A 24987-nucleotide genomic window follows, 5' to 3' on the forward strand; every position below is an offset into this window, starting at 1 on the left:
ACGATTTCTTCATATAGTAGATCTTACCTTGTGTTGGCAAATATTGCAGCCTATTTTGCTACGTGGAGGGGGGTGGATGTACAGTAAAAAGGGAATTAATAATTAAAATGGTTGGATTAAAGAAAATAATTGAACAGTTACAGTACTTGAGGTTATAATTTAACGGTATGTAGTTGTAGGTTAGGTTGACCAGCCTTCGTTTAACCGGGCTATTGGTATCATTTAATTCAGAGTATCTATGTAGAATGACTGGTGTGTGAATGAAACAGATTGAAAAAATTAATTTGCTCACTAGAGGGTTTAGCGGTCTACAAAGGTAGCCGAAGTAAGGACAGTGAATTTCTAACTTAACACTATAGGTGATTATATGGTGAAATGGGATTGAATCCAATTTGATAACAAAATACAGTTCAATTTGAATTAGGGATGGGTATCGAAAGGCAAAACATCGATGTTTCGAGCATCGATGTTTTTTCACCTTAAACATCGATAAGTGAAAAACATCGAACAGTAACCATCGATGTTTTCAAACATCGATGTTTTTAAACATCGTTGTATCACCCTACGTTTTTACGGATGATACTATGAAGTCTATTATATCCTTAGAGGGACACAGATAGTAAAAATTAATTTACTTTTTTATGAACATGTAAAAGAAAGGGAAAGATGACTTCAGTATTGATTTTTGTTCAGAACAACTACATAAATCAATACAATCAATTCTTTCATTGTAAAATGTTGTTAATGTGTTTGAAAAAAAGCTTTTTCCAGCTCATGATAACCATTGCTTGACATAATTGCAAATAGACGTAATTTCTTCATATTAATGATATTATTTTATTAATTTAGTGATTAAAAATAAAAACTGAAAGATTGAGCAAACAGTTGTGCAGTAGCACAGCAATGCCTACTTTAGTTCATACAAACACACAATTTTTCCCAACATAGTGAATTATTCTTTTATGTAGAAGAGTTTGATTAATTTAATCAATCACTAGTCACTAGAAAATATATTTTTTTCCAATTTTTCTTTGAGACTATTTTAGAGTGATAATAGCTACCAAATAAGAGTGATGAAATTGAGCAAGTGATGACTTGAGGAAGAACTATGAGGCTTTTTTAATGCAAATCGACCTCTATTATTGAAGATTTCCATAAAATATGTGCAATTTGAATAAATAATGATTTAGTAATCAGAAAAATTCATTTATAAAATTATTATAAACACCTTTTTAATCCAGAAAATGGAAATTTTGTATGAGCTTAATAAGAGGTATTAATAAAATAGGGATTTTTTTGTATTGGCTTATCAAAAAACATGAAATAGATGAAATGTGAATTGGCTTATCAAAATACATGAAATAGATGAAATGTAAATTTAACACAACAATTTGACATTTAAATACAAAATACTGCAGTTTGATAGATTTTGAGAGTTTCTACTGTGCCAGAGCTGTACGACAAATTATGGAAATTCTGAAGAGAGCTGTAGCAGAAAAAGAGGGTAGCCAGCGATGCTGGATATGAGAGCTGACGTGCAGGCACCTTTTATGTTCAGAGCTGTAGTGAGAAATGCAGTATTCAGCTTCTGGATATAAGATTTGCGCTAAGGGTTAATCTCCTCTTCCATCCTAACTTACCTCTTCTGTGAATTGAAAATTTGCAATAATAATGTATTACTATTTTTGTGAATAATTGACAAAAATGAAAATACAATTTGGAAGCTTGGAAAATATATTGAAAATTGTAATTTTCAAGTTTATTCTGAAATTTCTTAAGTAAAGTTTGATAGTTAATTATTTTTCACGGATATTCCGCATATTTGATAATAACAGTTGGACAGCTCCTGGATATTGAAAAGTGAACACTCGTTGCTTCAAATGATTCCAAAACTGACAAGGCAAACTATGACATTAGAAAGTGCGTTACTTGAGGATTCATTTCCATGTGAATGGAATTGATTTGAGTCTACTTTTAGGCTCAACTCACCCTTACGTGATTCAGGCCGAGAAGAGACTCGACTCTACTGGAGAGCATGTGTTTCCAATGGTGACACTCAGACCAGTCGATTTTAGTCTCCGCGACGTCACCATTTGAAAACACATGCTCTCAACTATAGTCAAGTCTCTTCTCGACCTGAGTCGCGTGTGAGTTGAGCCTACTCTAGATAGTAGATTACTTTCCTCAACAGCTGAGAAAATTTGTTTTCATTTTAATGATGGCGATTCTGAAATTGACATGACTGAAGGATACAAAAAACCTCTTCATCTCAAGATAATCCTCATCATTCATCGGATTTTATCCGTAGTCGATATTTTCCATTCATGAATGTTTCATATCATGCTTAAAACTTATAATGATGCAGTTTTCAAGATAATGAACATGAAACATCTTGACTGAAATTGGAAAACATTTATCATGTTTGAGTAGCATGGCAATTGAAAAAGCGGGAAATATCTATTTTCGTAACTTAATCGCCTCATGTCGAGCTATTAATATCGCCAAACGCTTGTAAGCCTCTCTTGAACTCTAAAACTTTGACAGATATCGAGAAAAATAGAAGTGATTGTTGAGTAATAGGAACACTCGAATATAACTTATTATATGGATACAGGTCGACTGGTAGTGTAACATGTGATGTTCATGAGTGAGTGTCTTCTTTATTGTGCTTCTAATATGAAGTTTTCATTCATTTCTAGAATGTGTTCAATTATAATCCAGTTAGAACAATCAATGGACAAGCATTGCATGCTGAGTTAGGCGGCTGAAATGAACCCAACAATCACTTAACAGAAAGGCGTGTGAGTACAAATCGAATCATTTTTTTATAATTTGAATTATTTTTATCATTTCTATATCAAATTTATATTTTCCTATAGATCTTCTTACATTATAATAAATCAAAACATCTTATTTATTAAAACAGTTTGAGGTATGAGTTTTGCTTTTTACACCATAATCAATCTGTAGCAGTAGAATATAATTATATCTATATAACGTAGGTGAAGCCCTACGATTGGCCATTAGCTTTTGACCAATAATAATATTGAGGTTTAGCTCGACTGCCATTGGACGAGAAATTGCACTTTCTTTGATAATCTTGGTTAGGATCCTGGTCAATGTTTAGTTATCCTTTCACCCCACTTTCGGTATTTTCTGTCATCTTTGATTTATCTTGAATCATGGTATATATATATATCTAAATTTATTAATTCTAATCCCATAGTTATATCAGTTCTAATTTGTTTTTTTAAGATAAATTTAATTGATCTCGAACAGAAACAATATTTATAAATGTCAACTTATTATGTTTTGTTCATTTTTGTCATGAACGTTTAAAGTTAAAACGAAATCTCGTCTTGAACTGAATTGAATCAATAATAAGGTTCGTTTTCTATAATGTGATTTACATTTTAATGAAACCACCAGCTGATTCATTTCAGTTTAAGCTTTCATTGTGCAAACAACACTATTTAAGTCACTTAATTAATAGGGGATTTATCCCAGAAATTCATGACTTCAGATAACAAGCTAAGTTGATAAACGCTCAAACAATCCCAAACTAGTACACTAGTGCTTGGTACTAAGAATTCATTTAATATAGGTGATTTTTTGTGAATAGGACCCATGTCACATGATGTAATAGGACACATAAGTAGGATTAATCAATCATCTAGTTTTCTAATTTCCCTATATGGTTGTTGGTTCTAACCGACTTAGCTATCAATGCCAATAAAATCAACACAATCTCCCACCAAATTTATTAATTATTTAAGGAGTTGTTCAATTCAGTTGAAGTATATTTTACCAAAGTTCTTCAAAAGTGTTATTATAGTTCCTAGTATTTCACTATGCTCAGTACAGTTTAGACTGTAAAGATATTTTTCGAAATCCAATTTCAATTTTCTCCAACTTTTCTAGCTCAAATTGTAATAACTATAGTCATCAAGGATAACTGTACTTGTATTGTTTGTTAATTTTATTAGTGCTGTATGTGCGATGAGACCTGAACAGCAAGCAGTAGAAATTCACTAATTACTTAATCTCTGTTTAGAGATGCCTATACAGGATGATTCAGTCATCAAATCCCACATGAAGATTTTGCCAACCGGTTGGCAATTCCAGAAACTTCCTACTGGCCTTATTAAGACTCGCCCGCGTGTGTTCCCAGGACAGACAGGCACACGTAGGCACTCACTCCAACCGCCATTCACAAATTCCGAAAATCTCTATTATTATAATCATTATTAATAGTAAGTTATTGTAGTTCAACTAGTACACTGCTGAATTATTGTCTTGAATGAACCAGTGCTAAGAAGAAACGAGGCGTGGTGCGATAAGTTACAAGAATTTCATAAAGATAATGAATAAAAAATTTTCTTCGTGTATTTTTCCTTTGTTATATTACTCTACTCTTGGTCACATGCCATTTTCAAATATCGGCTTCCAAGGATTCGGTAAAAGCCAATATACTTTGGTGGCTATAACCGCTTATCAGTACGCTATTATTGGATAATTGAAGGATTATACCAGTTGATAAGAATCCTTAATATAGGTGGGTACCTTCTACATGGACGCCGACTTATCAAACTTTTTGGGTTGGCTCAATAATTGTTCCGGGGAGTCTGGGCAGTATTTGTTTTCTTCTCGACATGTTCAGTCGCCATCAGGTTCCAATGCATTGGAACAATGAGAAGCGCGCATTTGCCGTTAAGATATTTGTCGAGCGGTTGTTCTGTGATTACAACCCAGCGCGCATTTCGAAATCGCTTTAATTTAGTCCCTTTGGCTACTGTCCCGGACCGAGAATCAATTGTTACGTGGGTCAATACGTTCAGACAAACTGCAAGTGCGACAAGACGAAAGACTCGGCTTGTTAGGTCACCTGAGAAAATTATTGAGGCAGTGTGAGTTTCAATGTAGCGATCACCACAGCGTTCTGCGCGCAAACACGCGCCTGCTCTTGGACTTTCCGATCATTCTGTGAGACGAAATTACATGATGATCTTTATTCCCATCCATACAAGATGGGAATTGTGGAGGAACTTTCTGAACGTTACTTCAATTGAGGGAAAACTTTTCATCTCAATTAGGAGCGATTTGTAGTGGCCAGCCCGATCTCCCAATTTTAAGCCTTGTGATTTTTTCTATGAGGGTTTTTGTAATTTCTTGTTTATGTGACCGTCCAAGGACCCTAAAAGACCAATATCAGGGAAGAAATTGCTAGCATAACGCCTGCAATGCTGGCAGGAGTCAAGACAAACGCCAGAAATCGGTTTACTCAGTGTATGGAGAATAGGGGACGTCATCTACCTGATTTGATATTCAAAATTGATTATATATATATATTATAAATAATAATTATAATATAATAATAATTTATATATATATTTTATATTATATAATTTATATATATAATATAATTATAATATATAATTTATATATTTACAATCAATTATTAAAATTAGAATCCGATCATCCAAGAGAGAAGTGACAAAAAGTGATTTCAAATAGATTCCGATACCACCGCGGAGTGGTTTCCAAATTAAATAATTCTTGTGCTTGCTATTCAGTTTCATAATATGCATGCTACTCATTGCTTATTGGCTTGGTGAGAGAAAATACGTGAGAGTTATTGAAGCTGGAGTATTTGAAGCGGTCTCCCGACATACTGTAGTACCTGAAGCTCATCAATAATAAACTTCACCGCTATGTTTGATACACACAACATAAATATTACAATTTTAAGGTAACAGTGAGAAATTATATTGCAAAACACCTAAATAAACTTTCAAGAAATTATACTTCTTACTAATGATATTGGTGTATTGGTAGCAAACCTGGAACATTATTCAGTGACAGAAATAGACTATTCAGAAACTGTGATTTGAAAAATAATGATTCTATTCAGTAGCTATTTCTAAAGAGAGCACTGAAAATAGTATGATCAACGTGTCACTGTCATTCATTATCAGCAATGCGAGTGTTATCAGATGCTCGGCAGCTGATTAGCTTATGAAGTGGGAGGATCCCCCAGCCAAATCATTGCAGAATAATTGTAAACTTTCGAGTGGCTGGCTCCAAGCTCAGTCTCAGTGGAATACGCAGGATGCAAAAGTATAATATCTTGTCTGGTTCTTCCTCGTAGGCGTGTTGAGGGACAGTATCATCTTCCGTTCATCTTCCATATCATCTTTCGTTCTGTTACAACGTGTGCAACTTCAATAATATTATTATAAATTCAGAACTTCAATTTCACAGGAATAAAACAAGATAATACAACATGATATTTGTTCAAATCCACAAATGTGTTGGTTAGATTGGCTCACAATTGATTAATAATTAACTATGATCGGACGGTATAAGCAGACTCAGCCCCAAACCGATTCTCTCTTTGATATGTTAAATAACGTTTTCAAAAAAAGATTATATGTACTCACTTGGTCCAACTATATGTAGTCTACACCAATTTTTATTCAAAAAATTCCTTGTGGATATTTCTATCACTCAGAGATATAATGCCACTGATTTTGCCATCCCACTCTAACAATCAAAAACCTATTGATTATATTTATTTCATTTTTACACCCCTTCATATTTATATAATAGAAAGTTTAAAGCATAAACACTATTCCACATAGTATTCAAAACTTGAATATTTAAAATACTTTATAAAGTGTAAATGCACTTACTATTAGTAGTGACGATCAATTCTACCTGATTTAGGTCATCATCGGACTCAAAAAAGTCTGACCTACACAAGGTCGAAACGATTCGTCACATTCACTACTAATGGAAGTGCATTTATCACTTCATAAGTATTTTTTAAATTCAAGTTTTATAACAATCTTGGGAAAGTATGGATATGCAACACAGTAATCACATAGTATTCAAAAAATGCCAATCCCTCTAATGTTGAACTTATTTATGTTCTTGTTCACAACATATTCTGATTAAACTAGTTGAGACTCGAGCTTCCTCTGCAAGCCTTTCCCGACTCTGCAAGCCACGACTTTCCCGTGCAAGCCTATGCAATTGAATATATGCAATTCAATGCAATTCAATGTGACATCACATTCAATGCAGGAAATGTATATTATATAAAGTGATTGTCATTGAATATATCCAGTCACATGAGATTGCATGAGAAAGCCTCAACTTTATACAACCTAGCAACGCAGATATTTGGTCGACTAGAAGCTCATGTCTGGTTTTATTCAGATTATAGTGTTCAGGGTACTCATTCTTACACTTTTTTCTGTTATCTAATACAAAAAGCTTCATCGAAAAATGCTAACCAAATTGTTCCTGTGAGTTACTCAATTAATATTAATTTAAATCAATTTCAGTTTTTAGATCCATTTTTTTTTGTGTTCAAGTCTTCAAAATATTCATATTTTATAAGGATTGAGAATAGCGGACTTGAACCTGAGCTAATTAGGATGTTGTTCATTGATGGAAAATGCTGATAGATTGATTGCCTGATTCTCGATAAGTTATATGTTTTTATTTTGGTTGAGGCTGAGTTTTGAAAAACCCCCAATCACACTACGTTCGAATGGAAAATAATCAGTTTATAATTCAAGAAATTCAAACTTGTAACCTAAGCAGACTACTTGAGTAAAAAAATACGGTAGTTTTTTGAGAAGTAAAGATCGTTGACGACATGCTTGAGAAGCTTTGAATTGAGGTGCAATTACAGGGCAGGGTGTGTCCGACTGACTATATGTATTAGTTCTGTCACGTAATGCACTGGGTATAGGCGAAATCTACTATTGTTTGGGGCCATTTCTGGGATATCAGTCTTGGGAGGAAGTAAGATCAGCTTTGCAATTGAAAAGTATAGAACGGTTTATCATGAAATTTCCTCAATCAAATAACTCACTAGAGTAGGCCTATAGTTAGCGCAAATTCTCATCAACTGAAATACCAAGGTATTTGATGTTATTGACACAATCAATAACCTCATCGCAAGAGTCACATGGATAACTGTTACAAGCATTGTTCAAGCAATGACTGTTGAAATTTAGGTCTGATTTTGTTGTGGGACTATAAAGGTAGTAATGCATTTTGTTTTACTAAGATTCAATTTCAAATAATTTTGTTTCAGCCATTGAGAAACCTTATTGTAACCTCTCTTCGTTTTCTTGATTACCTCCTCCCAAGGTTTTTCCTGTTTGTTTTGTTTGCTTTGGTGAGGGTCATGTCCGCATGAGTAATGAGACGAATGATGCTGAGAGATGAATGGGGAACTACTGGTAGGTTCCGAACGACTGGGAACCTATTTTCAAACTAATTGATATTTTTAGAGGAATTATGTCAGGGATTCACTAATTTCACTAATTCAGTATTTTCAATCTATGACTGGCGGTTACCGGATAGATTTCGCCAGAATTCAACATTTAGCATTCTGTAGGAACTGTTCAGATTTATCAAATGACCCCATGTATTCTAATACTTATGATCAACTTTGGACTCGAAAAATAATATTCAGGAAAGCGGGACCTCAAGCCTATAACAGTTCTGACCCTTCTTAGATCCAACGGTCAATAATTTTATTCTAGCAATTATTGAGTATGGTTTTGAAAATCAAACCAAAAAGCAAATGCTTCTGATTCCATTACAAACTTGGAAATGTTGTTCAACCAGAATTAGTTACTCTTGGAAAAAATTGTGTGTAAAAGAATAAAACATATAGTGAACAAGTTTACTACCATACAAATGAATTGTATTATCTATGGGTTTCATTGAATCAGTGTAATAATTATGAATCTAATAAGGAATGTGATTTCTTATGAATACCCCTTTGGGTGGAGGGAACAGCGGAGTCGAACAAGGTAGACTCAGTTCTCAAGTTTAAGGTAAGAATACACCACAGTATCCCTGCTTGTCGTAAGAGGCGACTAAAAGGGGACCCTCTTCTTCCAGAGCCCTTATTCCCATACCCTTCTTCTTCTTCAACATGCTCTGGATCCTTTCCTCGTTGGAATGACCATTTTCTATTGACTTTGCTTTGTGTCATTCTTTCTTTACTCATCTTTTAACTTACTGTCTGGCCTTCCTTGGTCAAGTTCTTGCCTTTCAAGCCCTTGTCCCTCAATCAAAAGTTGGTGACAAGGGGCCTATTTTTCTTTCTCATTCAATTTCCAACAAAGATCGGCCAACGGTCCTGAAGGCAGATGATGACTCAGCTAGTCACAATGGCGGAAGGAGCGAAAGAGCCAGACTGGTCCTCCTAAAGGGGGTTCTGGCGTTAGGCGTTAACAACCTAGCACAGGCAAAAATCTAAACAATATGGATAGCAAAGCCAAAAATTATCCCCGGGTGGCAATCCACACCTCTTCAAGAGGGAGCCTTCATTCTGATACGGGGGAAGGCAGTGATGCTCAAAATATTGGAAACCTCTTTAAAGATTTTAGTCGAGGGAGTTCATGCATAAAACGGAAAAAGCAACATAGGAAGCTTATATCAGAAACTTGGAATGTACAAGGTTCGAAGAATAAAGTATTAGAAGTCACTCAAGAATTCCACAAAATGAAAATAGATATACTGGTGACTAGTGGGATGAAAAATAAGGGGAGTGGTTGTGAAGAGGTGGAGGATGCATTGTTTTTTTGGAGTGGAGTAGATACAGATCAGAGAGCCAAAGCTGGGATAGGTATTCTTATCCAGGAAAAACTTAGAAGATTCATAAAATCTAAATTCAAGCGGCAATGGAGGCATTAGGAGAGGAAGATGGAGGTCAAAGAAAGTATAAGCACAACTTAAATGAAATAACAAAGCAAGAAATAAATCATAAAAAGTGCTTTATGAGAGATGGTTGAATACAAAAAAAGTTGAGGACTTGCAGAAGTATAAAGAGGAAAATAGAGAGGTTAAAAGGTTGATAGTGCAAGAAATGAACAATGAGTGGGAAAAACGATGTTCACAAATAGATCAGTATATTTGAAGTGTAAGAAGCTCAGAAACCTGGAGAGTATTGAAAACCCTTCGAACCAATAGGAGAGAAAAAATCACTGTTACCAAAATCAAGCCTACAGAGTGGGAGAGATATTACAAAAACTTGCTCACAGAATCAAGGAGAGAGTTTCTTGGTGATAGTGTAATTCCTGAAGATCAGGAACAGCGAGAGACTCTAGTATTGCAGGAGGAAGTGGAGAAGGCTATACAAACTTTAAAAAACAATAAATCTGCAGGACCAGGAGGCATCAGTCCGGAACTGATCAAGTGTGGATCTAAAAATTTGTTCAGAATCTTGACAGTGCTTTTCCAGAGAGTCATTGACGGGGAGGAGGCACCAGGAGAATGGAAAACAGCGCATATGACTTCCATATTCAAGAAAGGCAACAGGAATAGGTGTGAAAACTACACTGGTATTGCCGTTCTTTCAGCTATGGCCAGAGTGTATGGGAAAATTCTGAAAATAAAGCTAGAGAAGGAAATAAAAGGGAAGATTGGGTATGAGCAGGCAGGATTTTCGGCGGGTAAATCATACTCTGCAGCAGATCATTCAGAAGAAGTATGCAAAAAACAGGTCAGTGCATCTAGCTTTTGTAGACCTTAGGAAAGCCTATGATACAGTGCCTCAAAAAAGACTTTGGAAAGTGATGGAAAACCTTGAAATACCTCGATATCTCATCAATGTCACAATGAAACTATATTATGGGAACTGGATTGGTATCAGGATTGGTATCAGGATTGGTAAAAACTTGACACATCCATTTGAAACATCGAAAGGTTTGTTGCAGGGTTGCAGCTCATCTCCAACTCTGTTCAAGATCTTCTTAGAAAATACCTTACGGACATGGAAGAGGAAGTGTCAAGGAATGGGAATACCCATCTGAGGAGAGAACCTTTTCACCCTTTGTTTCACAGATGACCAGGTTGTGATTGCTCAGGATGAGGAAGACCTAAGCGTTATGATGAGGAAACTCAAGGAAGAGTATAAAAAGACTGGTCTGAAGATAAATATAGACAAGATGGAGTATTTGCAGACAAATGGGAATTAAACACAAAATTCAACCATTGATGACAATACTGAGATAAAAGGAGCAGAAAAATTCAAATACCTTGGGTTCACTATCACGAAAAGTGATAAAAGGAGCAGAAAAATTCAAATACCTTGGGTTCACTATCACGAAAAGTGGCGATACAGAGGAAGAAATAAAGATAAGATTGGCACAGACAAGAAGTTGCATAAAGCAGTTGCACCCAATCTTATGGAGTAGAAATATCCATAACAAAACTAAGCACAGGATATGCAATACCATCGTGAGAAGTGTAATGACTTATGGTGCAGAAGTGTGGGTGACAAACAAGAAAACAAAAAGTAAAATAAAAGCTGTCGAAATGGAGTTTTGGAGAAGGTGCTGTGCTTTGACCAAAATGGATAGGGTGAGGAATGAGGTGATCAGAGACAGAATGAAGGTGGAGTCTGATATAATGAAATTCATAGAAGACAAGAGGTTGATGTGGTATGGTCATGCCAGAAGAGCTAGTGCCAGTAAGTGGATTGGAATAGTGACAGATTGGAGTCCGCTGGGGCGGAGGAGGAGAGGAAGACCAAGAAGGTCTTGGAGGGATGAAGTGGATGATGCTATGGTGATGAGGAATTTAAGAGATGGTGAGTGGGAAGACAGACAAGGATGGAAGACTCGGCTAAAAGAATAAAGACAGTAAAGTACTGTAAAATCCTAATTTATATATATTTCTTATGAATATGTTTTATTATTTTGAATGTTTAGAATTGAAATACATTAATACACACAATCGAATATCATATATGAAGATATCAAGTGATCAATCTTGATTCCATAGAGCACATATTGATACAAATCCCAAAACACCAAAAAGATAGAAGAAAACATATTTGAACTACCCTAAAGTTGTTTTTTTAATCAACTCTTCCTTGAAAACTATCACAGGTGAGAAGGTATTTTTCCATCTCTACTACTTATCGTTACCGTACATCTATCATCATACGCATTTCGGTTTGGAAGGAGCAGCGGTCTTTGTAACAACGATCTTCTAAGCGACAAAACACTGAAAACGGAAGCATTGTTGAGACTGATTGCAGGGCGTTTCTATGGTTAAATTGTTGGGACGACGATAATGCTGATAGCTGGCCGAGCGCACATGGTAGGAGAAGTGGAGAGGGTTTGATGGACAAGGGTTGGGAGATGGAGAATCAGATTGTGAGGACGGGTGGGGGGGATATTGGTGGGAGCATCAGTGAGCTGGCCTGGCGCCACAGTAATGTACTCGTGCTGGTCCTGATCGCACAACAGGCCTACCGAAAGCGAAGCAGCCATCAGCCATTCGTTTCGTGTGCGTGTGTGTTGTGACAGTGACAGTCTGCCAACACTCTAACCAAAACAATAACACCAACATCAGCCGACCAGTGCATCGCTATTTTTCTAGTTGCGTGTGTCAGTTAGTGCGTCGATGGATGCTCCCCCGTGATCAGGGTGACAGTGGTTAGAAGAGGAGGAAAACGACACCCGAACCGGTGAGAGGTGGTGACCTGGAAGTCATGGAATTCAGCACCCTGTCACGTCTGCGCCAATGCTGTCAAAAAGTTAATACGTCCTAAAGGTGAGTGAGTCAGTGCTTCAGATGACTATAGTGTTACTGAAGTTGAAGGCCAGAAAATTGGAGAATCCATTGAAAAGTACGAAGATGATAAAAGCTCACGAAACATCCGCTATACATTATGCCGATAGCTCAAACCTGCAATATCACAAAATTATTATTGTATTCTTATAATTTCTAAACCTTTATTGTTTTTAATTTCAATAGAAGTTGGCTCAAGTTGGTGACTATCACGTGGAACATTAGATAACAAAAGATCCTTCTTTGTGTAAGTAACCCTGATTTGTGGTCATTGTGTTAATCAAATACAATATGATATTCACTACAGTAGCGACTTCTGATCAAATTGAAGTGATGCTGCATAAACTCATAGATTAGGTCCACGAAGAAGTCATAGAAGTTGGCTCAAGTTGGTGACTATCACGTGGAACATTAGATAACAAAAGATCCTTCTTTGTGTAAGTAACCCTGATTTGTGGTCATTGTGTTAATCAAATACAATATGATATTCACTACAGTAGCGACTTCTGATCAAATTGAAGTGATGCTGCATAAACTCATAGATAACAAATAACAAGGGATGCCTAGGCTATAATATGAGTATATAACATTAGGTTTGCGAATATAGGCTCTATTTAATGTCAAATCGTTTATTTCTCAATACAAATGCAATGTGAGATTTATGTAAAAATATGAGATTAAGCAGAGGAATTGAAGTTCTTTATAAACTGAGTAATGTCAATAATAATTGCAAACTCTTTGCAGTTGTATCTGTAAGTCATTATACAATTGCTTTGTGGATTCTGAAAACATATACACCGTGTCCCACGAAGAGGTTTACACGTTTAATCTTATAAACATAACATGTATCAGGATTATCGATTGAAATTATTTAACACCAATATTTATGTATAAAAAATCTTTCAGAAATCGAAAATTGAGCTGCAAGCAATATCCTGAAGATTTCCGCTAATATTCTAGACAAGCTGACTAATTGATTATGAAAACTAATGAAAATTTGTAAACACCATACAATCTACTTACTGCAACCTACACCTAACTCTACTGCATTAAAGTAGTATTCGTTCAGACTTGAATAACAACGTGCAGTTTGATATGTGTAACATATTTCAGGGGAGGTGACATTGAACTTCCAGGTCTTATCGTTATTTAAATCCCAAAGATATAATCTCATTCCAATCATGCCATGATTGTTGTCTTATTGTCTCGTTAAGTATATCAATAAGCCTTTGGAATTTCTTGAATCTATACTCTACAGTTACTAAGCCAAGTCAAGTACTATGTCGTTCAGCGTGGTTTTGGGTGGCTAATTTCCGGTGATAATATTTGGAGCCGGTTATTGTTCTACTAAACAGTCCGATCTTGAACTTCTCATATTTGTTTGAAAAATCTTTCAGCGATATATCCAAACAATAACATTTTTTTCATTGTAGTTCTATTAGAGTAATATTCATTCGATCCAAATTATTTCTAGGCTTAAACTAATATTAAAAAGTTTGAGAGCCACTCGAACTTGTAGCTGAGAGAGAACTACTTGGATAGTGTAAGAGATAATAATGCATTACAGTAAATCAATTAAAAACCTACGTGCAATAAGATGATTTCTTGATATGAATTGAAGTACGAAACTGTGAACCGTGCATATAACAAAAAATACATAAATGAAATTATATATATAAAAGTATATATATATATATATATATATATATATATATATATATATATAAATTAAAACGGAGACAAGACATAGATTGAAAACACTTAAAAACTTAACTTACTTTAGAAATGGAGTGTTTCAATAGAGTAAGTGTTTTCAATCTATTTATGTCTTGTGTCTCCTGTTTTAATTTATATTACAAACTTTAAAGTGTCTTCTGTTATGTGTATATAACATATATTTATATATATATATGTTATATTCAAAATCATAATCTCACACGTCTTAGTCAAAATGTTGTTGTACTTGGTACTTTGTTTTTTTTACTCTTCCGAATTGCAACTAAAGTAGGTACGGTATCAAATTACGAGTATGCTTATCATGCTCTCATTAGTTTCAGGATGAGTTGTGGGCTTGGGATGAAATTCTACTATTATGGGATGAGACTTATGTCTCAACACTTGATCCCGTCATCATTCTTCAAAAGTCCTTCAAATTCATGGCCGATATTTGTTCATCTCAAGATACTTCCGATAAGAAATCTTTATGATTATAAGGTATAGACGCTTTTTTTCTTAGGAGTTTGAATGCAAATCTCATTTGAGATGTGAGATATAACTTGAGATGGTTTATGATTCAGGTTACACAATCGAATTTAACGATATTCCAACATTCGTATCATTTTAATGGTCCTAGATTGTTCAATCTAGTGTCACAATATCTCCATAGCCTGGAACATTCACATTCATTTCTGAAATGTTTGAAAAACTACCTGCTCAAGCTGGGTTTACACCAAAGTTATTAACAAAATGTTAGTAACTTATTCCTAATAGATTCTATTAGATTAAACGGAACTTGACAAACACATGATCAACATATTATGTGTTTGTCAAGTTCCGTTCAATCTAATAGAATCAATAAGGATTAAGTTATCAACATTTTGTTAATAACTTTGTTGTAAACCCAGCTTCAGTGTTGATGACTGCGAATTTGAAATTGTAAGATGATATTCTTAAATAAGAAATTTCATCAATTATTATTAAATTCTGAATCATAATCTTAGTAACTTATCCTTTTTTAGTGGAGCCTGCATTTTGCTTTGTAAATTTTCTATTATTGGTTTTATCTCTGTATACCTTTTATTTATTATAATGTAATCATTTCATCTTTGTTTTCATCTGATGGGCTACCGTAGCAGAAAAATAATTATTTTCTTTTATGTTATAATTATTTATTTTGCTTGGTTTATGCATAGAGCTGAGTGGCCTTAAAATTGATCGGGCTTATGCCTAGGGTTGTCCACTTTTATTTCACATTTTCATATCTTTCTTTGTTATCTTGTATTATGTTTGTTTGTGGAATAAATGAATTGATTGATTGATTAACGGAACGGAAGATATTGAAAACTTGATTGAATATGTTAATGTGGAATTTCCTGACTTTGAATGACTTAAAGTCTGAACAAGAATGGAGGCTTGCAAAAACATAAGAAAAATCCAAATGACTGTATGATAAAATTTGCAAATGATACAAATTTGTAATTCAAATGATATTGCAATGATATCTTGATTCAAATGTGGAAAATGCAACGAAGAAACATTTTTTCACAAGAGGAAATGCATATATTCTCAAGAGATAATCTAAGTTGCGAAGGAATCTTATTTACTACTCTAAATAGTATTGGATTCTTTCATTGCAATTACAATAGATTACAATTCTATCATTTTCATTATTCAAATGATGAAAGAGACCCCACTTCGAAAAATTTAATTCATGAGGATGACATTGGAAGTGCTCATGATATTTCTGGGGAGAGTTCAACAAACTCTCCACGGCAACGCTTTAAGAATAATATTGAATTTTCAGTTCTAGATTCATTCCTCAAATAGTAAAAAAATTCTCCATAATAGTAAAACATTCTCAATAACTTGTAGTTGAAATGATAAAATAATAATCCACTTCTTTCTAAACGGAAAATTGTTCTTATAGAATAATTCTTATAATTCAACCAACAATGTTTGTACACCGCATTCCACTCTGTAATTGGCCATTCGAGAAGGCTGTTGAATTACATCATATTTTATATTATTAGATAACATTCTATAAGAGCTCGTCATAAACTCTCCAATACTTGAGAAAATAAAAGCCCTCATCTTGGAAGTTTGTAAACATTGACACGTATGAATAAAACTGAGCATATGCTCATGAGCATGAGCATGGAGAATAAGGTTTTGCTCATGAGAATTTAGTAGAAGCATCAGCTCATAAGCATGCTCATTTGCTCATTTTTATATGAATAAGCTTTACCTTGTGCTCTTTCTTACCTTAACCTCATGCTCCTAAACTCTGGAGCAACATGCTCACGTATTTTAAAGATATTTCATCAGCTGTTTGGTCGCCTGCTCTTTCTCTCTATCTATGAGTTAGTTAGTTGAGTTCTGAATTTAGAAGTAATGGCTTAAAAAATGACATCTCTTTAACTCTATAACTCTTATAATCTCAATGGCCTTCTTATAATCTTCTACACTCTCATCTTCTTAAATGCCTATTTCCTATTCTGTGATGGCAGGAAAAATAGAAGTAACTAGGGCTCTGTCCTATTGGAACTCCATCCAATAGGTATCTTTTGTATTTATTATTTCGTAGGAATAATGGTGATATATATATATATATATATATATTAGTCTACTTTTGATAACAAATTCAATCAACATTTCACTTATTTGAATGCTATTGAATCTATTAAAAATTCAGTCAATTTTGCTTTAATAATTATTTATACTAACCTCAAAAATATCTGCAACTTTTGTGTTGATGGTTGTGTAGTTTCTTCTCCCTCACACGACTTAGTTGAGCCATTCAACTATGAGCAAAAGATGGAAAGCTAACTATACTCACCTATTCCCAAGCATTTGCTTCAAAATTTGAGCAAATGCTCTAGTTTATCCATATAATTTTGAGCCTTTACTTTTTAGCTCTAATTTTGTGCAAATGCTCAAACTATTTTTTTGAAGAGCATGAACAAAAAGTTCTGCTAACTTTCATTCATAGAAAATGAAGCATATGCTAAATATTTAAGAAGTATCAGCAAATGCTCAACTTTATTAGTTTTTGACCATCACTAAGAAATATTACGAGCATTGAAAATTCGAAGATATTCATCGTTTCCATGAAGGATTATTATCCCATCAAGAATAAGTAATTTTATACTAATATATGAATAAGTAAATTATTTCAATTATTGAATGCCAATTTGTCATGAAAGACAATGCCCTGTCGAGTAAAAATGCATCTATCTTTTTTGAAGAAATTCTTTCCTGATAACTGCAATAATTATTGAATGTTCTAATGATTAACCGAATCATAAATTGAATAGCTGTTATTATTTTTCCTAATCATTAAAATTTCACACTCTTCTGTTGAACTCATATTGTTGTCCTAGTGATAATAATGTCAACCGTATAAAAATATTGTAAGATTAAAAAAAAAAATTGTCAAACGTGACTTAATGTGCCCAAAGTTACAAAATTCTACTAAATTATTGTTTTTCCAAGAATATAACTATACCACAAAACCAACAATCATTCTGTTTAATGAATAAGGTTATTATCAAATCCAAAATTGTCTTCATTCTCTACACCAAACAAGATCAAGGCAAAGCCGATGTCGAAATCATAATTCGTGACACTGAAATAATATTAAAATTATATTTTGTTCCAGGATCATATTGAATCCATGTTCAAATTTTCGGCAACGGCAAGAACGATAAAGTATCAAAAAATAATAATATTGTTTTCATAAAGATATAATTAGAACAACAATACTTTTTTAAACAATAATATCATTAATTTATCTACTGTATAATCAATTCTTAAGTGCAAATTTTCAGTGAGATAACATGAAGAACCCAAGACATAACCTATAAACTTAAGTGTTGATAGGAAATGACATTGGGTAATACGACAAGGCAGAACATCCGAAGGGATCTCTCTGTCGATAAAAGCCATAAGAATAAATAAATAAATAATTCTTAACAATCATTATCATTCATATCCAGATCATAGTTATTCCAAATAAGAGTAAAAATTATTTTAGTTATTTAGCATTACAGAACTTCCAGAAAAGAACAGTGGACAAAATTAATCTTTTACTGCCATTTGTTGGGTTAAAATTGCTGTATTTTTAGTTGAAGCTTAAAAAATCATTCTGACCAGAGAAAAAACAGTTTACTAGTTCTTTTTGTTTTTTCAAATACAGTTAGTTTATATTTATTTATGGAGACAACAGGTAACCCCATTCAGTCTCCTGTACAAAACAACAATCAATTATTGAATACCTACGAATATGTTATTGGAGTAGGAGGTTGAAGAGGCTGTGAGATTTGAAATTTGTCTGTTCATTAAGGATGTTGTGGGGGTCTCTTTTGATATGATCATAATTTCGAATTGTTCTAGGGTGTTTAGTTCAGGTTTATGATGTGTGAAATTTTCAAATTTGTGGCTACGTCTGTGTAGGTGTGATTGTTTTCAATTATGTGGGAAATATCCAACACTTGAAAGCAACTCCAATAAGATCCAGATTAGGACTAAGTTACCATCTACTATCTAGCACAACGACTAGAAGGAATGCTATTAGTAATTACCAAGGAATATAATATTAGGCACATCTCCAAAAAAATATTATTTTTATTATAATGTCCGTATCGAAACATATTTCTTCCAACGCGATAATTATTGTACTTATTTGTTATAATGCTTCCAGACTTCAGATATATAAGAACATACTTCCGCAAATCATGGATTAATTCGTTATCCAGGTCCGGGCATAATATATATATATATATATATATATAATATATATATATATATATATAATATATATATATATAATTTTTCTCAATATATACCCGGATAATAACAGGAAAAGTTGACAGATATGTAATTTTCAATAATTTATTTTCAAATTAAGATCATTTAACGAATGATGTTGAATCTGGAAAGAGATTTGTATGTTTTTTAAATTAAAAAAGGAAAAGTCATCATTGTGCAATCGTTAGAATAAGATTGCAAATAAAATATGAATGATGCTCATTATAGGTATCTCACCTTGATATAGTTGAACATGTTCCGTGAAAATAATGATTCAATTGCAATGTATTGTCGATTGAGATGTGGTCATATTGAGATTCACTTTAAATCAATATTCAAACTGCACATAACATGAACAGAACGCATATCGTTCAATTGAATTACAAGCCACGACTTAAGCAAAACAAGGCCTGAATACATTTCTGCATATTAAAATTAACATTATCGAACGATTGGCGTTTTTTCATCGTTTTTCTGCCTCTGTCTGATATCAGTCGCCTGATTGGTCCACCGACCTTCACAGCATAGCAGAGCCTCACTTTGCCGACTGATTCACAAATTACAATAACGCAAATGACAATAATTTATTATTATTGAGGCTGGTCGGCCTCTAACATCATTTGTATCAAACAACAGCTTGCGTCTGCATTATGGAGTATGGATTAGCCCACTGACAACTTGGCCAAAACTCAGAATCCAAAAATAGTCATGACCAGTTTCGCGCACACCAAAATATTGTCGAAAGTGTTATTATAATTGGAAAGCGATAGGGTCGTCTCGACTGAATGCCAGATCAGACCCAACCGATGTCTGCAAAATTCTCTGATTCTTCTCATCCCAGCACAGTAGCTATCATTCACATTCGGCTCTGCCTACAACAGTGAGTTGTAATTCATTCATTGTATAGAATGTAAATTCATTCTATACTCTCTGGCCTACAATGAACAGTCACTATCGGCTTGGCTTCAAGTTGAGCAATCATCATATTGGTCGAGTGCGGAAAATTACATCTGTAAATAATGTTTATAATCTGTTAATTGAAAAGATGTTGAACTAAATTTTCTAGATACTTGAACAGTTCTTCAATTTATTGTCAATATTACAAATGAGGGGGGGTCGCCAAATCAGCCCTTCAATCCCTGTTCTCCTATTCATTCATGCCTGTATCCATCCCTGTTTTCCACTTCATTGGCTTTATAGATTTTTCTTTATAAAATGTCCAAAACTCAACAATGTCTCTAATATATTGATTGTATTCAATATAGATATACTGTACTATATACACTAATATTATCTATTCAATTATTTAGTATAATTCATCACTTATTCATTACAATTATTGGATCTTTTTCATAATCATAAAATTGTAATTAACTTTATGAATGTTATTAAATTCATCTTTCACCCCTGTTTTCGAGTAATTTAAAATGATACTCATGAAATAAGGTATGAACCGTTTCAGGATTCAAATCAATACAATTGTCGGCTATTTTGTCCACACAAACAGAATGATTAACCAATCATATGGAAGGGGTCCTTGATTTGATGTAATGAACAACGCTCAGATTATGAACAAGATAATTGAGTGAGTTGTTTATCGCGGGTGATGGCAACATCATTTTGGCGCCAGTTGTGTAGCTCAAGCCCACCGCGTGTATGAGTCTAGTCCTCAAGCAGATCACTTTCTGCTATTGTTAATTGATCAATTAGGCAGCCCTCTACTGGAATTTTCTCTTTACTAATATTCGAAATAAGACTAGGCAATCAAGATTTTGTAAATTCATTTGAAGGGCTAAGAATAGAATTATATTAATAGTCATTTCCCCATTAGAAGAGCACAAGAGAATATGATTAAAGTGATAGAACAGATTCAAATAGTGTTCAAGTCCTTTCAGCTGAATCTTATTCAGATGAACCTGAGGTCTGAATCGGATGTGGCTGATATGTCACAAATTAAATATATTCTCATTGATTTGTTAGTTGTTATCATTGATCATGTTTTGTAGGAATCAAATGTGAAAATTTGGTTCTGAAAATCCAAGTTTCTAATTTCTTAAGGTTTTTGGCTTGAAATAGACTTGGTTCACATAGAACGGTTCGAAACTATTGATAAATGAGATTAGATATTATGATCTACACTAGTTCATATTGTTTGGCTAATATATTTGCTACTGTTCCAGTACAGGTTTATTCATTCATTTTTGAAAATAATGTTTAAATTTTCCTTTTTTTACTTCATGATTTTTTTATCTTAGCTGTTACCAGTTGTAAAATTTGGTTTACTAGCAGGCTCTTGCCATATCTTGCTTGATGAAACATGAAGCAGATCCAGTAATGTGATATTTTGTAGCGTTCTCCCACTACGCACTAACGGTATCCATCAATCGAGTGATCTCGATATTACTACAATCATGTATTCGTATTGTTGTCATCTGTCTATATGCAGGTATGCAGTAATTTCGTGTATTATTCAAATATATTATATGTCAACTCTGAATGTTTTTGGTCAAGCTAGATAAATACGTAAATTTTTATTCTCACAGATCTCGTCATATACATAGTACTATATCATTCTCATCAATGTAATTTGCAAGATGACGTTATGAAGTTATATCAGGTCCAATAATTTTCACTGTCCAATTACATTCAAGATATGTCATCCAATCGTAATCAAGATATTATATCATATTATTTGGAATGCATGATTTTATAAGAAATCAGCTATTTCTCTTGGTCTTTACGTGTACGCTACTTCAAAGTTTCTACTTTTACTTTTTGTGTAGGCCTACCTCAATAATTGATTGATTTGTAAGCTTTCAATTATTGTACATCTCAAAGATTATTCAATGACATTGAGAACTAAGATTCTTTCCTCTTAGAATACTTCTCTCATGAACGGACATTTAAAAACAAACCATACATTTGTGTGGGTTTGTTCTGATTCATTTTAAACAGCCTACCCACAGTTTTTTCTCCAGTATTGTTATGTACTTTTGATCAGCTTTGTTGATAAATATTACACATTTATCCAATCTCTGACCGGATGCAATAATGATGAAGCTCGTTAAAAACATTTTTTCCAATTAATTCACTAAACCAGAAAATTATACCGATTCAGCAGTCAATGGAGTCAAAATGATCAATATTTACGACAGCATTTCAAGCTTTCTTTCAAGATTTCTTTCGTTCCAATAATCTTCCAAGCGATCCCATTTTATTCGTGTATTACGCCTGTTCAAGCCATTAATAGTGTTACAGAAGGCAGTAAAATTTATATTTTGCCCGTTCAGAAACTAAGTGGAGGGAATCTATCAAATAATCAGAACTAGATGACTATTTCGAAGCATCATCTCTGTAAATCTAGTGAAGCTCTCTATTGGCTGCAAAGTTTATTACAGGAAAGATAACTTCAGAGATTGGTTCTTTTCACGGTTATGTTATGCTTTCGATGAGAATAATTGAATGAGCACATGCACATGCCTTAAGGATTTACTGACCACATAATTGATGAAATTGAAAGTTATCTATGAATTGGTGTGTCAAAAGCCTTATTCTTTTTAATCTTTCAATATTTTAAATTGATGAATTAACTCAATGATCAAATTACTTCTACAACTTATTCAATAGCACTTAAACTAATCGTACTCGATCAGATCATTGGATTAGTCATGGCCATTAATAGGTGCAGGCGAACAACCATGTCAACTAAGTCCGCGACTACAATATTATAGACCCTATCAGACGTCGTTAGCTACCAAAGACAACGTAATGAATAGCTGGAATATTATTATATTACTCCATTATTCAACTCATCAATAAGTAAATGTCTGCATTTGGTCAAATATCCCCAACCTAAATGATCATTTTGATATAAATGACAGAACAAGTTTATGTCAAAAATATTTTAAGCCGAAATTTAAGAAATTATTACATAGTTCACGACCGACCATAATGTTAGGTATGTTATACAGAGATTCGGAGCTCTAAGTTCAAATTTTAGCTCAATTGCCTGCGATACAAATGGCAGATCAGGTTTATTCTTAAAATATTTTCCGTAGATTATCATGAACCCCATCGTGCTCAACTTGAAACACAACGAACAGTAAAAGACAATAGGAATACTAGGAATAAGAATAGTAATCCATTGTGGCTGGTACAATGTAGCTTTGACTGAGACAAGTGCGAGATGGTTTGTTGAGTGGTGCGACAGAGCAGAGCAGACAGTGAGTGGGCCTTGAAGATGGCAATAGGATGAATGATGTCGCGACTAGTGGCATCAGTGAGCAGTGAGGTGAGGAGGTGCTTCAAGTCCAAGTGGGCTCAACGGAAATCTATCGGTGTAGTTAGAAGACAGAAGAGTTGCCTTTACCGGTTGCCGTCGCCGTCGCCGTGTCTGATCCGGGTCCGGTACGGGAGGTGCACTTGACGACTCCCACAGCAACCCTCTCCCCCACCGCCATCAGCCCACGTCAACACACACACACGCACACTCACGTGCACACACCTACGCCACGCAACACAGTCTGTGCAATGATGACCTCTTTCGAGACGGATGCGACGGTTCATTCACTTAAATAATCCATTCATAGCAAAACCCTTCAAAACCACAATATGGAATGGAGAGAATATCTTTAGACAAATTTGGATCATATTTCTGGTGAAAAATTCAATTCATTCCACTACTCCATCTATTCATCAATTCAGTCTACTCATCTGAGTCAAAGAGTAGAATATTATTATTGAAGTGTATAGTTTATTGGCAAAGAATTGATGGTCGGAGCACGTCTTGCTTTGCGTTCACCGCCAATTGTAGTATTGTAGTACACTTGAAAAAAGCTGTGAAGAAAAATAGAGGAGTACCATCAGAGAACTGTGTGCGTGAATTGCAACAGTCCCTAATCGAAGGAGGCGCTATCTAGCTGTGGCACTCGCCCGGGGACAGAGGGGCCCTCTTATTAGACACCGCTTCCGCAGACCCAGACACGTTAACAATATTCACTGAATCCATACACGGCGTGAGTCGATCTAACCACGTGCAAATTCTGTTATACAACCAGTTTCATCATTGTTTTATTCGTCTTCACTCTCAGCACTTAGCAGCATCATCATCCTCCCAAATCCAGTCATGGACATCTTATAAGGCACGTAGACCCAACTTACGTTATAGTGATCTGATTCATTGACGTGTTGAATCCTAATTCAAGTGTAGCTTATAGCTTTCGTCGGTGGAAATACCCTCAAGGGAACAATATAGTTCTACCTTTGTAATTTGAATCTACAGTGGTGCATGTCCGATGTTTTATTTTTCAAGGGAAACTGAATCATTATTTTTACATATTTCTTCTCCTCGCCTTTTTTCCTTCACTTTTAAAGAATTTTATTAACGAACGATATTTGATAAAAATATTGCGAAAATTGTTAATTTTTTTGAAAAGAACTGATTTAAATAGTTCCTCTGCTTTGTGGCAGCTACAAGCTACAATGATATTGAATTGGAGCACATATTCTCTGATTGAATTGGAACACAAGATTTCAGTACAAATAGATATCCAAATTCTTTTTCGTATCCCATTTTATAATCACAATAGTGGAACAATTCTGTGAACTCCAAACAACAAAACATATTTGACATGCGTCAAAAAAGCTCATTCTATCCTCAGTTAGGAACCATTATTCCACTGGAAATCAACTTGAACCCTCTCAGAAATAAAAGCGATTTTCGAAATTTCGTTTCGCTCTGGATGAAATGAGCTTTATGAAACAAAAACAATGATAGACTCTATGAATCAATATTCAGAAACTCTAAATTAGAATTAATCGAAGCCCACACAGCCAATTGAGATGATGCTG

At 34.3% G+C, this 24987-nt stretch overlaps 1 protein-coding gene across 2 annotated transcripts in view; it reads left to right on the top strand.

Moving 5' to 3' along the window:
• The first annotated feature begins 2588 nt into the window (after positions 1-2588).
• The window catches only part of LOC111057937 (noggin-2-like), a 140593-nt gene continuing 118194 nt past the window's right edge, over positions 2589-24987 (top strand). The window contains exon 1 of one of the 2 annotated variants that reach the window (XM_039428270.1): positions 2589-2801. The gene's annotated coding sequence lies outside the window, so the exon portion shown is untranslated. Of the gene's footprint in view, positions 2802-12247; positions 12595-24987 lie in introns of those variants that run through there. The other variant, XM_039428269.1, reaches the window with a different exon arrangement.

The sequence above is a fragment of the Nilaparvata lugens genome, chromosome 5 (genome assembly GCF_014356525.2).
Source record: "Nilaparvata lugens isolate BPH chromosome 5, ASM1435652v1, whole genome shotgun sequence".
Taxonomy (NCBI): Eukaryota; Metazoa; Arthropoda; class Insecta; order Hemiptera; family Delphacidae; genus Nilaparvata; species Nilaparvata lugens.